The sequence below is a fragment of the Pinus tabuliformis genome, chromosome 5_1, assembly GCF_031772625.1.
Source record: "Pinus tabuliformis cultivar Carrire ecotype Pingquan chromosome 5_1, CPIR1, whole genome shotgun sequence".
Taxonomy (NCBI): Eukaryota; Viridiplantae; Streptophyta; class Pinopsida; order Pinales; family Pinaceae; genus Pinus; species Pinus tabuliformis.
In genome coordinates, this window is record NC_142305.1 from 760,911,067 (window position 1) to 760,930,825 (window position 19,759).

Genomic DNA, 19,759 nt, shown 5'->3' on the forward strand with positions numbered 1-19,759 from the left:
TTCCTTGAGCTAGTGAGAAAGGAGGTTGTAGAGACCCCAAAGCATGGTCCAGCCATGACTTGTCTCAGCTTCCTTAGATTCAAGAACTTGATGCCTGATATGGGGACGGATATGATAATTAAACATAGTAGTAGAACTATTATTGTTGAAAGTGGTGGGGGGACACCCTCTTCCCCTCCCACTGCTCGAGCGACTCCCACGACCTCTTTCATGATTCATGGTGTAGCTGCGGGAGGTAGATGACATGGAGTGAGGCTTAGTAGAAGCAGAGGTCACATAAGGGAGATTAGCGAGCGTGAGAGACTAGGCTCTAAGTAAAATGACCAAGGGAATGAAGTGCAATGATCTCATGTTACAAAGAAATATACACTCATAGGTGACAGGTGAGGTGAAGGGATGGGCACGCGAGAACAATCTTTGGTCATTGTAAACTTTATTGTTCATAGAAAATACTTAGAAGTTGACTATCGCCAAATGGTGAGAATTATCAATTTGCCTGAAAACATATGCCTTATTCATGCAAGCACCCAAATACAAAATATATATTTTGAGTGCTACTCATTATCATTATATACAAATAAATAATTACATTAAATTTACAACTAGTTTAAAATATAACTTTATATTTTACTTACCGATTAAATGCTTAGGAATTAAATTAAATTAAAGTAATAATATTTAATAATCATAAATGAAGGGTTAATAAATATATTATCTTAAACATGAGAAATATTTCTAGTACATATTCATAAGTTTTCAAATTACTACGCACACCATACCACATTAAAGCTTCTTTATGTTTCAAATAAAAAACCTTCCATGCATTATTTAATGAAGTATAATTATTTTACTATAATTTTTCTACGTTATTTTCTAAGGAAAAAAGTTTCATTTTTACCACGCATTTTTTATAAAATATTTATAATTATTCTATAATCATAATTATTCTATAACTTTTTGACAAAGAACAAATTTCTTGTTTCTAATGATTTATGGAAACATTTTAAAAAGTCAAAAGAGATAAAAATTCGTTCTTTCGTATCATGATAGAAAATCTTTGAAGATATTAAAGGCGGACAAAATTTAAGAATAAAGTTGTCCATCACATATTTGACTAAAAGCCAAAATTTCCAAAATAATTGTAATGATTAAAAATCTAATTTTTTTTTGAAATTTTTTAATGGGTCTTTGTTTCAATGTTGCCATAATAAAATAAACTTATATATTCAAATTTCATTATTGGAAGTGTCATTATCATATAATATAATATATATTATAATGTTTAATAGTATTTATCATCCATTAATCACATTAAAGAAAATGTCTATAAATTTAATATGAAAAGGTTAATAATAAATCAGAAACAAAAATATACTATGTTTTTAATTTTATTTATTTATTTTGTGGTAGTTTTATTTTCATTAAATTTTTAAAAGTGAATTCAATTTATAAAGGAGAAAATTGCTTAATATAAATCGTAAATAAATATTAATCAATTTTCTTTTTAAGTGAGTGTAAATTGTTTTATGGGGATGGTTTATTGTTTTTTTCTTCATCGAGGTTCTAAGTTTTTACTATAACATATTTGTGGGTAACACGATTATCTACCTTGATTCCTTGAAATAGAAGATATACATTGTTCATAGATATAACTAGTACCATATTAGTACAATGAGAAAAAAACATAGATCAACCAATTGATTTAATTGAAATGTAAATTAAAATAATAATTTTCATTATATTCTTTACCCATTATACATGTCCATATAAATAATAATTTATATTAAATAGAATTCGATTTTATAATTAATTATTTCAAAATAATTATGATTTTAGATCTAATATTACTTGCAAGAATGTGAAGTTTTAATAGTCTCAAAGGTTAGTTTAATTGGTCAAGTTCTTGTTACTAAGTACTTTGTCGATTAGGAGGTCATGAGGTCAATTCTCCTCAATACTCTTGGAGATAGACCTTATTAGTTTGGGGGTGGAACATGATCCCTTAATCTACCTAAATTTTCTCTCATCATATATATATTTATATATAATATTAATATTATATTTTGTATATTTAATTTAAAAAGAAAAATAAATTAAATTATTATTTATATTAAATAAAGTTTGTTTTTATAATTAATTATTTAAAAATAAATTATAATTTAGAAATAATAGTTTTTTTAATTTAATATTAATAAAAGAAAATTCATTTTTATTGTCCTGATGTTTAAACTTGACTTTTTAATTTTTTTGTAGATCAATTTTAAGAGGGTCTATAACTCATATGAGTGGTAAATATTAACTTGATAGTTTTATAAAAACATTTATATAAATTAATTTTATTAGGTTTCTATAACTTCAATGAGGGGTGGTAAATATTAACTTGATAGTTTTATAAAAGGATATATATAGATTAATTTGATTAAGTTTCGAAAATTTCAATGAGTGGTTAATATTGAGTTGGTAACTTTACATTTATTTATTATTTTTCATTAACTAATTAAAAATCAATCTATAATAATAGTTAAATTAAATCTAGATTATTAAATAATTTAGATTTAATAATATTAAATATAATTTTTATTAGACCCTGCTTTGTCGGGATTACAACATTTACCTTGAGTTAACGTGTGTTGACTCTCAATATTTTTCTTGAGTTTATTGTAATTTTAACCAAATTTTGGAGTAAACGCTTAATATTCATATTTTTTGGTAATTTCAAAAATAATTTTCTAAATCTTATTCTTAATTTTAGATTGGCTTAACGAGATATGATGTGACATAATTCCCCTAGTGTATGGCGCTTTATTTTTGGTATTTATCAATCTCTCACAATTCATTTAAAAATAAAAATAAAAACTAATTTCGTGAGTGACTATTCCGTTGGTGACTGCTCTCATCACTGACACTAACATTACACTGTTATACCACTACTTTATCCAATGATGTCATAATTGATACAGTTGCAAGTCCTTCCATTACTTATCCAATAATGTCGTAACTGATACAGTTGCAAGTCCTTTAAGTAAACTTAATAATGTCGTAACTGATACAGTTGCAAGTCCTTTAAGTAGACGACGGGGGCTAAACAAATCTACAATTAAAATTACTGCTATGTGTGCAGATATTTACGGTTGATACCTCTTCAAAAGTGTGAGGAGCCCAGGGCATTTAACCGTGGGTTCGAATCACCATTCTTCGCACTCCCACCGAATTCGATATTAATCGTGTGTATTTTTATGTCCATCGAGTGATCACGACTCTTTCAACTATGCAGTGTGTTGGTGGTTTGTTTAGAGGTTTTTCTTGTTGAGATGGAGGTTCGTATAGCATGTTATCGGCTTGGGGCACAACATTAATAGTTGATCCAATGTTAACTCACACATGGAAGCAGCAAAAAGTGTCCCTCCACTATTACAATCAATTGCATTTATTTATCGTTGCAAATTTCTACCCAATATTGCTCACTGTTCTCCATAGATTGTGAACAGATGAGACATAATGCAAAGTGAGATCCTCCCCTACTTAATTCAACCCTATTCAAAACTCATGTTCGCTCCTCCATCGTGTTTAAATATTTTTTTTGAATTTTGTTAAAATCGACATTAAAAGCATCTTCTAAAAAAATAAAAATCCAATTAAGGAAATATATTTAGTAAACATTGTGAATTGCATGCATAATGATCCTCGAAAAGAATTCAAAGATTTTCACTACTAATATTGTTAGCACTGGGCCATACGTAAAGAACAACATTGTAATCACTTCACAACATGTGAATGAGACACACTTCACAATATTCATTGTGCAGAGCTCCGCACAATGAGCGAGCTAATTTCTTTGTGCAGAGCTCGACACATTGAGATAAGCTCCGCACAGTGTATATGTTGTATTTTCGTTAAATGCATGTCACAATTTTCAATGTTCTCGTATGTTATTTAAATTTGAGTGGCCAGTGTCTACTTCTTGTCTCTGGAATTGCATGACTACCATTGTTACAAAGAATGCCATACTTGCTAAAAGAACCTAGTTGAAACAACAACAAAAAAACACCTAGCTCAAGCATGTGTTGTTACGCTGCAGATAAATGAGACATGACACGTGTTGATACGTTGCAGATAAATGAGATAAATGAGACGTGGCACGTATTTATACATGTATTGACATGAATAAATGTTCTTACATCACTCTTCGTTATTTACAATAGAAATAACCTCAACCTTCAAATTTTCTATTTTTGTACTTCTTAAGAATAGTGATCAACACCATAATCCTCCATCTCATATCTGGTCATTCGATGAGATATTGAAAATTTTACATATATATTCATGTTTTCTAATGAAGACCACATTGGTCGACTAGAGAAACATTAACTGGAAAATGAAAAACTAAAGGTTAATGTCAATAAAAGCATTTGTTGGTTACATATACATTGCATTTTTTTCCTTTCCTTACTATAGAAATTGAGCATGTCAATATCCATGATTTCCCTATGATGCCCTTATCAACCTACTAAAGTATCCTCTCAATGACACACGTAGTATCACCCTTTGGTTTTTCCATAGGCTCATACAATTCACATTACAAATCTCGAAGTCTCGAAATGACGATGGAAAGTCTCCTCATTGTCGCATTCACTTATACAATGATGCAAGCCTACATAGGATCCAAACGATCAACCTTATTCATTGAGGATGGTCACTTCATTCTTGGACGATTAAGAAAATTGCGTTCCATTATGTATTTGCTCTTGTATGGATATGTTTTGAAATAATAATGTCAATAAAAGTGAGAAGGATGACAATCGACAATATTCATTGTGTGGAGATCCACACAATGAGCGAGATAAGTTTTTTTTGTGAAGAGCTCCATAAAATTAGCTAAGTAGCTTTGCACAATGTATATGTTGTATTTTTATTAAATGCATGTTATCATTTTCAATGTTCTCTTATGTTATCTAATATTGAGTGATTAGGTGCCTACTATCAATCCCCGAGGACCACTATCAACCAATTGTCTCTACCTTGTCTCTAGCGTTATGTGACTACCATTACTACCGCACAAATACGGAATGCTATACTTGCAAAGGATGAATATGTTACTCTAAATGTCTCTTATTGTGAAATTGAAATTGTTCCGACCTCAATTATTGAAATTCATGCAGGTGTTATGCTTGCAATAGCATTGATTAGATTATAGCTTTTTGAAAAAAAATATATCATTTCAAAATCTAAAAAAATAACTTACAAAAATTATGGAGAGGGCAACTTGTATGTACCCCTTGAAGTTTGAATTATTGAATTTGGCTATAGAGAAGGTAGGTGCAAGGAATCTCGGTTCAACATTTAATTTAGTGTTTACTTCACATGTTCCTAGAGCTCACACAATTCTTGGATTTCAAAATCAAATTATAGGGGATACCCTCATGAAAACAGTTTAAGAGTTCAAGATTACAAAGCAATATTTATTTCATAGTTTACTACCGCATTATTGTAGAAGCGATACATTGTAATTAGACGAAACATGAGCAACATTTACTGCAATTAGTCCTTATAGAAATTCCTTGTAGATTCATACTGCTTATGTAATTTGCTAAAACAAAAGACTTGAATCTACTCTACTCATCAATGAAAACAATTAAATGATCGAGAAATTGCTACAATAACATGAGACAAGATTCAATCACATATTCTTAGAGATTTATCTAAAGGGGAATCAATTGTTTAAAACCTCTTCCTATCTGTATTGCATTAGTCTAAAAATAGAGAGGAAATAAAATGCTTTCTCAAGCCCGAGCAACCTCTGAACTAGTATAATCTATATCACTACTTCCTAGACAAGCTCTGGTCAATACTGTCAGACCAGGCAGTAACTCCTCAAAGTAAAATTGATTCGTATATTTCATTCCTTCAGGTAGGTCTTCATTATATACATGAGGGAGAGACTATTCACTTCACCTCCTGATGACTCTTCATATTACTTATTTATTTATTTACATTATATTCACCCAATCCTGATGATTAGGTGTCAACATTACCCCCCTTAATCTGAAGGGATGTTGGTGAGTCCAAGCATCATTCTAAATCGTTCAAGTTTTTCTCTTCCAAGCACTTTGGTGAAGATGTCTGCAATTTGCTCATTAGTGGAACAATGATGGAGATGGATTGTTTTGGCCTCAACATGATGTCGAATCAGATGATATTTAGTATTGATGTGCTTCGTTCGATCATGGAACTTTGGATTCTTGGCCAACTTTATTGCAAAGGTATTGTCAATCATGAGTGGAGTTAATTGTACTTGTTTTACCTGCAAATATTCAAGAATTTTCCTAAGCCACACAATTTCTTTTGTTGCTTTAGCTGCTGCCACGTATTCTGCTTCTGTTGTGGAATCTGCTAGAACTGATTGTTTGCATGATCTCCAGGAGATAGATCCTGATCCAAGACTCATAGCATATCCTGAAGTAGATACCCCAGTTTCTTTGTCTCAATCGAAGTCTGAATCAGAGTATCCAATCAAGCTAAATTCATCCACCTTTGTATACTTGATTCCAGAGTCTTGAGTTCCCTTCAAGTACCTTAGAACTCTTTTTGCAGCAGACCAATGTCCCTCACAAGGCTTTTGCATAAACCTAGAGAGGATTCCAACAGCAAACGAAATGTCTAGTCTGGTAGTAGTTAGGTAGTTAAGACTTCCTACAAGTTGTCTGTACTTTGTTGCATCCTCAAATTCTTTTCCTTCTATAGATGTGAGCTTTAAGTTTTGTTCCATTAGAGTAGTAAGAGGAATGCATTCTGTCATGCCAAACCTATTCAACAGATCTCCAATGTATTTCTTTTGAGAAAGAAATATGGACTTCAGTTGTTGGGTTACTTCAATACCAAGATAGTAATGAACATAGCCCAAATCAGTCATTTCAACGCTTTTTCCCAATTCCTTCTTTATGGATGCAATGTAGCTTTCATTGTTCCCTTTCATTAAAAGATCATCTACATATACCACAAGATATACAACTATTTTTCCAACTTTCTTGACAAATAAAGTTGCATCATCAAGATCATAATGTTTGAAATTGAGTTTCAGAAGATGCTCAATTAGTTTTTCATACCAGGCTCACGGTGCTTGTTTGAGGCCATACAAGGACTTCACCAGTTTGCATACTTTATGTTCATGTCCTTTCATAGCAAATCCTTCGAGCTGGGACATAAAAAAATTCTCTTTTAGATCTCCATTTAAGAAAGAAGTTTTTACATCCATTTGATGGACCTTCCAACCGTTCTAAGTTGCTAGGGCAAAGAGTGTTCGGATGGTAGCCCATTTTGCTATGGGGGCAAAATTCTCCTCATAATCGACCCCTTCCTCCTGTGCAAAACCTTTTTCCACAAGCCTAGCTTTGTGCTTGTCAAGTGAGCCATCAGCTTTATACTTGTTTTTGTAGACCCACTTGCAGCCAATTGGTTTGGTTCCTAATGGAGGATCAACCGGCTTCCAAGTGCCATTCTTTATGAGGGCATCATACTCCTTTTGCATCGCTTCTTTCCATTCATCATGAGAAGCAGATTCTTTGAAGGAAGTCAGTTCAAAATCTGTAGACAAGTTCAATTCGCAATCATAAGAAACATCCATATCAACAGGTGAATTAGAGTCATCTACATCACCTCCATTTTTCCGGTTTAAATTTCTAGTTCCTATCTTTCCAACCTCATCAGGATGAACACTTTCAAGTGTCTTTGTCAGCCACTTTGGGGGACCTTTCTCAGATGGTCTAGGCTGCTCCATTGATTGAGTTGGGACTGAATCAAGATTGAGTCTCCCAATTCTATCAATCACATCACTTAAAGCATCATCCGTTGTTGGAGTTTCATGCGGGGGAGAGTGTTCTTCAGAAGAAGATTCCACATGTTGATCTAGTATAGGAATCCCCCCTTCAAGATGTGGAATATGATTATCAAATTCTTGAAATGATTTTGCTTTTGCGAATCTATCCGAGCGATCAAGTTATCGCTCAACAACATTGTCAGTTTTGGATGATTCAAGAAAAATTACATCTCTAGATACAATTTTTTTTTTTTATTTACTTCATCATAGAGACGGTATGCTTTGGAGGTGTTTCAATACCCTAGGAAGATACATTTACGACTTCTAGCACCAAGTTTGTTTCTATGTACCTTTGGTATCAAGGCATAACAGGTGGAACCAAAGACCCTGAGATGCTTTACCGAAGGAACATGTCCATACCACATTTCATATGGAGTCTTGTTTCTAATAGCATTAGATGAACATCTATTCTTTATATATGTAGCACATAGAACAACATCAGCCCAAAACATTATCTTTACATTTTTGAAGAAGAGCATGGATCGTACTATATTTAAGATTGTCCTATTCATTCTTTCAGCTACACCAATATGTTGGGGATTATAAGGCATAGTTGTTTGATGTTTGATCCCATGTTTACAAAGATAGTTTTCAAATTCATCTAATGGGTATCCTTTTCCATTATCAATGCGAAGAGACCCAATATGAGATTGTGCATCATTTTCAATCCATTTATGAAAGTTCTTGAATGTTTGAAAAGCATTAGATTTGTTCTTCAATAAACAAACCCAACACATTCTGGTGTAGTCATCAATAAATGTCATCATATATTTATTTCCATTTGCAGAAGGAACAGGCATTGGACCACATAAATCTGAATGAATGAGTTCAAGTTTTCTATGTGCTCTTGAATGTGAATAATGAAAAGACTGTTTGCTATGCTTTCCTAGAATGCAAGCATCACATTGCTTAAGTTTCCTAGGAATTGTAGGCAAACCAGCAACACCATTTTTTTTCAACAAGCAGAGGTTGTCATAGTTCAAATGTCCAAATCTAGCATGCCATAATAAACTTGATGGAAGTGTGCCTTCTTCATAATGAGAATTGTTGAGAAATGTTGTGCACGAGCAGAGGTACCTTGCATCTTGATAAGCCTTTCTTCTTCTATTCCCCTCATGACAAGTGAGTGGTCAGATGCTTTTCTCACATCAAGCTTGCCATCAAACATATGAATGGAATGAACTTACTGGCGGATGTGGAACAAGGACAACAAGTTTCTCTTGAGATGTGGGAGATAGAGAACATGGTGTAGAAGAAAGTCTGGAAGACCAGACAATTTAAACCTGATTGTGCCAAGCCCTGATGGCTTGATTTTTGATTGGTCTGCAAAGTATACTGCTCCATCAACATTGTTAGTAAATTCTTCAAAAAAATATTTTCTATGAGTCATGTGGCAAGTTGCTCCTGAATCAAGCAACCAATCATTTTTCCAAGTAAGTGAAGCATTAAATAAATCTTCATTTACTCCAATATTACAATGTGGAACAACATAGTGAGCAGATTTAGGGGCTTTACCTTTGTCTGTATCATCAGTTTTACCTTTATGTTGGTTTCTTTGCTGCTCATTTCTGTCCCATGGTAACTTGCATGTAGATGCATCATGTGATCCATTTCTTTTGCAGCATATGCAGTGCAAATATGCCTTTTCTCCTTGAGAGTGTCTGCCCCCGCTTCCTCTGAAATATCTTCCTCTTCATCTTCAACCACCTCTTCCTCTAGAAGAATTTTTAGCAGGATTCTTTTATTTATGAGCAAGGCACACAACCTCTTCAGAAGATTTAGGGGTTGTCTTCTTTCCAAAAGCTTTCTCTCTTTTAGCAAACTTTTTCACAAGAGAGTCAAAGGTGATATCTTTGAGATTTCCATTTGCTTGCAATGACTCAAGATAATTGGAGTAAGTAGGATAAAGTGCCTTGAGAAAATCGATAAGAGGAATATCCAATTCAACCTTAGTGGATTTGATATCATGCATTATAAACTTTACTTCAGATGCAAGAGCAAGAGGATCATTATTTTGCAGTTCAAGAGTGAAGAGTTTAATCATGAGTTGAACAACTTCAAGTGCATAATGTGAGTCATAGAGTTCTTTCAGTTTTTGTAAGGCTTCAAAAGCAGTTGAAAATGGCAAAATATGGCGACTCACCTCTTCATTTACAGATGTTGCGATTAATTCATAAGATTTTTTGTTCTTGTTTTCCCAAATGACGAGCTCTTTGTCTGATGTGGGTTGTTCTAGCTCTTTATCTCCATCTCCAACACACACTCCTTTCCACAACTCAATGAAAATGAGCATGTATTTTATCATTCGGGACCACTCAGGATAGTTCTCTTTTCCAGTGAGAACTATTCCCATGATGGATATGATTGAATGCATACTATAACAAAAAAACTTCTGTTGCAAAATTTTTACTTTTAATGGGAAAAAAATAGTTCTGATATGACTGGAGAGCAAACTCAGCTAACAACAAGTGTCAATACCCAAGACATATATATCGGCACTATTCAAAATATATATCAGTTTCTTTTTACGTTGATCACCCTTTGCAACCCTTCAAAAATTTTAGTACATAACGACAATTTTAAAACATGCATAAAATCATAGGACAACACTTCATAGGCAGCGTATTCAACTCACAAAAATCAAGGCTCAACTCACATCATAGGACAACGCTTCATCAGAGTGGCACCGCGTACCAAAACAGTTCAATATTCAACACATACCATGTACATTCAATGCATGGCTCAAATTAACTTACATACACATTTAACATATGCCATGAACAGCGTTCAACGTATGGTATTAATCATATTTTACATACCATGAATCAACGTTCCAAAACAACATTAATACAATGCTTGTATACTAGCGTATACCCAAAAACTTCAACACATTGGATACCATGCAGCAGGAATGTCAGCGTACCAAAAACGGCTCAATACAATGCCATGAACAGCATACCAAAAATGGCTCAATATAATGCCATGAACAGCGTACCAAAAATGGCTCAATACAATGCCAAAAACTTCAATCGTATAGCCAAAAAAAACTCAACATATATACCAGCATCAACACTCAGTAAACTTGGTGTGCTTTGACATCAACGCAGGTGTGCTTACGCAGAGCTCACATACCAAGCAGCTGCATCATGCTCTCAGAGCTCAATTTGACAGCCTCACGATGGCTCTTGGGGCCACGCAGCAAGAGAAACCTCCGTTGAAACCATAACAAAACTAGAGCTATTCCATCGAAACGTCTTCAATGGAGATAATGATTCACGGGTTCACCACAGTTCTGTAGAGGAGAGTGTTTTTTAGAGTAATTTTAGATCAGAGGGCGGAATGGTTTACTCTCATGGTCATGGAGACAATAGTCCAGTTCTGAAGTCATCCCTCTCTCAACGCTTTCTGAATTTAAGCAGTAAGGACAGTAGATAGACTGCGCAGTAGGCATGCAGAGAGGCAGTGAATAGACTGCGCAGTAGATAGAGAGGATAGAGAGCACAGTGGATAGTGGATAGAGAGAAGTAGACAGAAGGGAGTTACAACTATTTTGGGAGCTAGCTCTGATACCATGTCAGACCAGGCAGTAACTCCTCAAAGCAAAATTGATTCGTATATTTCATTCCTTCAAGTAGGTCTTCATTATATACATGAGGGAGAGACTGTTCACTTCATCTCCCGATGAATGTTCATATTACTTATTTTTTTATTTACATTATATTCACCCAATCCTAATGATTAGGTGTCAACAAATACTTAACCAAATCCAAGCCTTTCCAAGTCCCTATTTATTTGTGTTGTTCCTCAAGGAATTAGCCCCCCTATTAACGAGGAAAATTCCCAATTAGAATTGTGTAATCCCTCTAGGCCTTTCTTTGACTGCATGCACCACATGTACAATTTGGAATTGTCTACAATTGATAGTACACTTCCCTTGAACTCCAATCTGAGCTGGGTAACTTGATTTATCTACATACATCAATTATTATTGGAATATTGATGAGTTAACTGAAAGATCAGCTAAAGTTACACCCCACTATAGGACCCTCCACTAGTTCTTAATTAGTTAGAACTAGTTAAACTCATAATAACTCAAATTAATTGAACTTGATTACTAGAAATTAGAAATCAATCATAACTAAACATAAATCAAGTGTCTCCAACTTGAATTAACTAAGTTAACTAAGTGACAAGGCCGTGTCACCTTAGTTAATTACCTTTAATTATTTTCATGAAATTAGAATTAGAATTTCTCCTAATTAATTTTGGGTAAAATTAAATTAGGAATTTATTGTTTCATTTTCAACACTCCCTCTTAGTAAGAAATGGATTATCTGCTACCCTGATCTTGCCTCTATGGAATTCGAATTTGCATCTTGACAATGCATTTTTCAAAATATTTGCGTCATTTTCCTCCGTAGGAATGTACTCCAACAACATGATTCTCATTTGCACACAATCTCGTATATGGTGATACCAGGTGTCAATATGCTTGGATCGAACATGAAAAACTGGATTCTCAGACAGTTTGATACAACTCTAGTTGTCATAGTAAATCATTGTAGGATCCATCATCTGACCAAATAAACCAACAAGGATGTTTCTTATCCATATAGCCTTGCATGTTGCTTGGCTACCATCCATGTACTTTGCCTCTGCTAAGCTAGGTGCAACAGATCACTGCTTCCTCTTGTACCATGAAACCATTGCTGACCCAACACTGAAAATTCCTCCCATTGTGCTCTTCTTGTCTAATAGACTACCCGCCCAATCTACATTTGTGAAGCCTTGCAGATTCATTCCCTCTGTCCACGTGTACCAAAGATGAAACTGAGTGGTGCCTCTGAGGTATCTCAACACATGCTTTTTTAACTTCCAATACAATTTTGTTGTATTAACCATTGCTTGACTAAGTAGGTTAAGTGCATAACACATGTCTAGTCGTGTGTTCACCAAATACATAAGTTAAGCCATAAGATTCCTGGAGATGGTAGCCTCCACTACACCTGAAGTAGAATTTTCCTTCATCCAATTCCCTCCTAGAGGAGTCTCCATGGGTTTTCTTCTATCCATGTGGAACTTCTTAAGTATCTTGTTGGCATACTTTCCTTGAGAGACAAACAATTCCCCATATCCTTTCCATACTTCCATACTGAGGAAATAATGCATGAGCTTGAGGTCCTTCATCTTGAATTCTCTTTCAAAATCCTCTTTGCAAGACTTGATTAGCTTCTCATCACCATTTTAAATTAAATCATCGACATATAATACTATAATCAATAGTTTACCTTCAATAACAATATGGTAAAGGTTTTCATCTACTTCACTTTTGGTGAAGCCCAACCGGGTGAGATAATTTTCAATCATGGTGTACCAAGCATGGGGTTCTTGTTTTAATTAATACATCGCTCTCTTGAGTCTTCACAGATGTGAATATATGTCGAAGGTCTCGAATCCTTCTAGATGCTCAATTTACACATCTTCCTCATTGAGGAATGTTGTCTGTTGAAAATAACAGCAAGAAATGATAAAAATAGAATCCAGTATATTCCAATTTTAATTTGTCCCTGAATTAAAATTGTGAATTAAATTCGAATTTAGTGTCACCAGCTGCTTGAAAAATAATTAATTAATTCATTATGGATTAATTAGTTGGAGAAATTCAAGTTAGAAGTCTTTGTGAATTCATGCAAAAGTTATCCTTTAAATTAAGGATATTATCCCTTAATTAAGGAGATAAGATTGAGTTGTATTTGAGTTGTAATTAGTTAGCTCAGTTTACTAAGCTAAGTCTAGTTAAATTAGTTCCAAACTGTTTGAGGAACTAATTGTGAGTTTAGTCAGTTAATTCATGCCTGCATCCAACTAGTGTACTCCAGATAACTAAAGATTCTCTCATCAGAAACTCATGCATGTCTATTTCGAGAAAGACCCAGGTGAGCTAAATGTCAAGGAAAGTGTACTATCGATTGCATGTTTTCTCCTAGAAAGGAAACTCATGCATGCAGTCAAGGTAAGGTTCCTTGAGGATTGTGCAGTTCTGACAGTGTGTTAGAGCAGTGTGTGAGAGCAATGTTACACTGGGTGAAGGAGATCATCCCAGAGGTAACTGCACAAGGGAATAGGAGGCTTGGAGGGTAGAGGAGATGGCTTGTGAGAAGCTTTGATTACTTGTGAGAGTCCAGGAGGATTGTACTGAGAGCTGGCTAGTTGTGAGAGCTAAGGCTTTGTATAATTCTGATGTATTTCCACCTTGTATGGTAATACAGATAGCGGGGTTTTTAGCTGAGGCTTTCACCAGAGTATTCTTTTGTGTTTCATGTGCATTGATTCTTCTTCTTATGGTTATATGTTTTCAGCTCTGATTTAGCTCGATCTTTAAGCTTCCACAAGTTTGATAGTAGAAGTATACGGAGAAGAGAATTTGAAGTTTGAACTTCGGGGTTGCAGGTGTAAATCAAATTCATATCATACTTATAAAAAATAAAAAATATTGAGATGGGAAATTATGAGACTAATTGCCCATTGAAGAAGTCCAAGAAGGGATCCTCGAAAGGATCGGAAGGTGAGGCATTAGCCTCTCAGTTCGAAATGGACTTCACCCTCATCGCATGCATGGTGTCATCAATGATGGGTTGTGGTTGGTTTCTTGATAGTGGAGCCTCATTCCACATGATCGGCGATAAAAGTTTATTTAGTACCTTGGAGGAGAAAGACCTCAAGATGGGTGACGATGAAAGGTATGGTGTTTCAGGAGTGGGCACGGTTGCTTTTCAGAGGGAGCATGGAGATCTTATCACCTTGACAGATGTGAAGTATGTGCTTGGACTGAAGAATAATTTGGTATCGATCACGATGTTGGAGGACAAAGGCTATAATGTTGTTTTTAGTAGGGAAAGGTTTTCCTTAGACACATCACCACGAGACAGGTGAAACAAACTAGTTCACGAGTCAAGAACCTATATGCTCTTGAGGTTCAAGATGAGGAGCAAGGTAAATGTTAGAGACTTGGTGGTTGAGAGGGAGAGTAAATTACCTCTCAACATGCAAACCTGGAATAAGTCTCAGACAATTGTGGAGGAGCCACAATTGGAGATGATGACAGGAGACTGAGTGAAGACATCCACTCATGCAGAGACCTGTAGTAGGGGGAAATTTCGAGCCAAGTTAGCAGAGGGATCACATGCAGCCATACCTCCAGGTGTGAGGTGGGGCGATGTGAAGTGATAGTCCCAAGAAGGCTGAAATTGGGCAATGTCCATTGAGAGGTTTTATCTCATGGATCATAGCTTGCTACGGGATCCCAAAGTACATAGTAGTGGGAGGAATCAATGGGATTGATGCAGTCAGAGATCAAAGTGATAGAGGCTAGAGCAGTCAGATACTGAAGAGTGCAGAGAAGGGTTGACAACAGTGCAGAAAGGCAGAGTCAGTAGAAGCGCAAAGTTTTCAGTTGAAAAAGGCAATAACAATCACAGACTTTGATGACAGATGCATCATACTGATTCAGGTTGGATGTTTTTTTTTTTTTTTTGTTTCTGGAGTTGCCGGAGCTACAACACTCGAGAGAAGTATTGCATGTAGAACATTCCAAAGGTTCATGATCGAGATCGAGTTTTCTTTCTTGTTGAGAGGGAGTGTTGAAAATAGCAACAAGAAATGATAAAAATAGAATCCAGTATATTCAAATTTTAATTTGTCCTTGAATTAAAATTGTGAATTAAATTCGAATTTAGTCTCAGCATCTGCTTGAAAAATAATTAATTAATTCATTATGGATTAATTAGTTGGAGAAATTCAGGTTAGAAGTCTTTGTGAAGTCATGCAACAGTTATCCATTAAATTAAGAACATTATCCCTTAATTAAGGAGATAAGATTGAGTTGTAATTAGTTAGCTCAGTTTACTAAGTTAAGTCAAGTTAAATTAGCTCCAAATTGTTTGAAGAACGAATTGTGAGTTCAGTCAGTTAATGCATGCATGCATCCAACTAGTGTACTCCAAATAACTAAAGATTCTCTCATCAGAAACTCATGCATGTCTATTCTGAGAAAGACCTAGTTGAGCTAAATGTCAAGGATAATGTATTATCAGCTGCATTTTTTCTCCTATAAAGGAAACTCATGCATGTAGTCAAGGTAAGGTTCCTTGAGGATTGCACAGTTCTGACAATGTTTTAGAGCAGTGTGTGAGAGCAGTGTTACACTGGGTGAAGCAGATCATCCCATAGGTAACTGCGTAAGGAAATAGGAGGCTTGGAGGGTAGAGGAGAAGGCTTGTGAGAAGCTTTGATTTCCTGTGAGCATCCAGGAGGACTGTACTGAGAGCTGGCTAGTTGTGAGAGCTAAGGCTTTGTATAATTCTGTTGTGGGGGAAAGTATCCAACTCGGAATGACCCTAACCCACTCTAAGGGTGACAGTTCCTTAGCAACAGCTGAAAGCAAAACTATCTAAAGTTTCTTCTTTATGACATGCAAGAGATAAAAGGAAGAGATCCACTTACCGATGTCTTGCGCAAATGGTCGATCCAATCTCCTTTGATTGCCGCTTGCTCCCAACTCCAAGTCTTTTCACGGGCCCAGCTACACGAGATCCTGCAAATAAGACAAGAAAAGGAAACTACAAGAAGCATGCATGCATAACTGATTCAAGGATTAGCATAAATCAAATACGCAAGTAAGACAATACATCATTGAAACACATGCGAATAGAAGAACCTCAAAAGCTTTATTAATATATGGAAGTAAGGTTCAGGCGGTGATACAACCATGAGAGGTCCAATCCAGCATCACCTTCCCGACGGAGAGAAATCTCTTCTTCACCTCCCTCAAGCAATCACCCAATACTCTCAACTGCAAACCAACAACAATTCTTTGCCCTAAATTCCGGCCTCCAGATCCCATGGGATGAGATCCTTATATAGAGTTTTGGAGTGAAGATAAGTCAGCTTGATGTGTGACTTGTTGTCCTCTTCAACTCCAGTTGTTCTTCAGTTCTTCACTCAGAGTTTCTGTCTTCCACTTGGAGTTTTAGAAGCTCTTAACTCATCATTAGGCGAATCCTATCATCAAGTGTCTTTTTAGAAGCTTCCTAGGCACTGGCACTTTGAGAAAAAGATTCCTCCACATGTCCAAGTACGCCCAACGCAGGTAGCCTTTGTTCTACTTGCTATGCAACGCAGGTAGCCTTTGTTGTACCTGCTATGCAGCGCAGATGCCTAGTGGAGCAGCTGCAATGATCCAAAACTGACCTGTTTTTGAGTGTTTTTCAGTGGAGAACTGTTTTGCAGTGCTGTGGTTTGCTGACCTTGTTCCTCTAAGGGTAAGAACAACTTGTTTAGGGACTTTGGATCCCTCAGATTATTGACATTTCATGCTCTATGCTGTAAGGCACAAAAATGTCTATAACAGTTGCCCCCTAAAGTATGAGGTCGTTTATCGGGTGAAATGCTTTATTAGGAGGATCCGAAGTTCATTCAATCGCCGGGAGGTGACCTGTAACAAAATACAATACAATACATTATCTTTTCATACTTTTTTTTCATGATCTAGCTGAGGCGGGCATTTCCCATGCTCAGCTTTATAAATACATTTGCTGTACATAAACAGACGATCGTCTGATAATAGACGGATAATTCTCTGCTTTTAATTATCATCCTTTTAGTAGGATGATCATCTGCTGCACATGTCTATGTCTTTATCTCCTGAATATATATCGCATCCCGGATGGATGAAACTAGATCCGGGGTCTTCAAACTTGTCCGATCTTCACATTAGTACAAGTCGATCCATGTGAGAATTTCTTGAAGTCGAACATGGAAAGACATCGCTTGATTACCAGTCAATAATGTAAACTGTTAACAAGCACGAGAGGAATCACCGATAATGATGATGACCCTCAAGGTACTGCAGCACAATTCACGTGGTGTGAATATAGGATCTGACGTCGAACACCACGCAAAGTCTCCTGGTCGAAGGTCATTAATGTATACCTATCGCCGGGAGTGAGAAACTTGCCATTGAGGCATGCAAGCTTCAAAGTACTGAGGGGGTGTTCCTAGATCAACTTCTTGGATAATGAGCTGATGTCGACAAGAAGTGATCCGTCAAAGGAGGGCCCTAATGAATCCCACATCAGTGACACGGAACGGAGCTAGTGATGATTGGTGAAAACAATTTGTGAAATATGATTCAGGGTGGCGGTCATGGAAGGATGAAAGATGATGTATGGTAGTGGATGGGACCCGGTTGACACATTCTGAATGACATCTCTTGAACATATAACGACACTGATGTGATGGATCGGTAGCATTACCCCATGTATGGATGGTATGGCGAGACCATGGTGAAGGGACCGGTGAATGATAATAACCCAACCCGATATTTACGGAGGCAAAAGTGTCATGTTCAAGAGCGACTTGCTACCATTAAGCTTTGAGGTTCTTCCCAATTTTTCCCCAGTCATTTCTGACCAGTACCTCTTTATTTTTTGACAAGCTTGAGGAGGATAACATATGCTTGATCTATAACCTGCCCTTCGGGCAAGCCCATCGCTATGTTTTTAATGAGCCTAGCGATAGGGAAACTCGTTCTTGTCTAAGGACAAGTTTGTCGCTATCTAATATTTTTAACGAGCCCAGCGACAAAGACAACTCGGTCCTTTTCATTTTTAGAGAGTCTGAAAAGTGTACATAAAGTAGACTCCAAGGGGTCCTTTTTCGTCATCTAATCCCTTAAGTCCCAAAAAGTATAAAACAATACAGAAGGGATGAATGTTCGATATCTTTATCGAGCCGAACTAGACAAGCGCTCGATCTTTTTGTGCAATAATCCCTCAGGTCCAAAAAGATTAAAATCTAGAGGAGGGATAGCTCTTCCGGTCCTTTTAACGAGCTGGAAGGCCAAAACTCGGCAAACTTTTCATATTTTACGAGTCAGTGAAAAGAGCTCAAAGAAGACTCGTCTTTTGAGGAACGAGTGATAAACAGGGATAGCAGCAGATTCCAGGTACAGGTTGGAATTTTCCAATCACGGCAGTATTACAAGGATGGCTAGGTGGAATCACTCTTCGCAGCTGTTCCTCAAAATAGGTAAACAATTAAGTGGATGTGAATGATCGGCCAAATGAGAAGTGGAGGTGATGGTGCACAAACACGACCAAGGCTTTTATGGCTGATGAATTTACGGTCTCAGATGTTTATTTACCGGTACTGGGTTCATTTTTTTTTTTTTTTTAAAAGAGCTTGAATGCGCCAAAACACTGCTCAATCTTATGTTTATTTTTTAATGAGCATGAACTATGCGCTAAAACTGCTCGGTTCTTACGTTTATTTTTTAACGAGCATGAACTTTGCCAAAACTGCTCGTTTTTACCAGTCATAAAGTAGTAAGGTCTCATGGAAGATTCCTATTTTTTAAGGAGCTTCATCTCCCTACGCTTTGCTCCATATCCTCTCTTTATGCAAGCTGGGTATCGGCCCATCCTACGGGTTAGAGGGGTTAGTCCTACCTAAAACTAAAAAGCCGCCCGCGCTTGCATTCCAAGAGGTTTGCATGCCCCCAGGTATAAGTTGAATTTCAAGGTTACCCCTCAATTTGCAGGTAAAACATTCGTTTTACCGGGAGAGGCCTACCTCTTTCTGGTTACCCAAAGAATGGTTTTATTTGCAGCCGCAAATGAAACTCTTTCTTCGGCGATGTCTATCATTAGGGTACACAAAGATGGTTACAATCTGTGGCAACAACAGCGTCTCTATCTTTGGGGGCTGCCCCTACTTATCCTTTAAAACATTTGTTTTAATGGGTGAGGCTGGCCTTTTACCCAAAGCCGGTACCTACTTGCTGCCACAAACGGATCCCCTTCTTTGGTAGAGCCTACCTATTTAGAC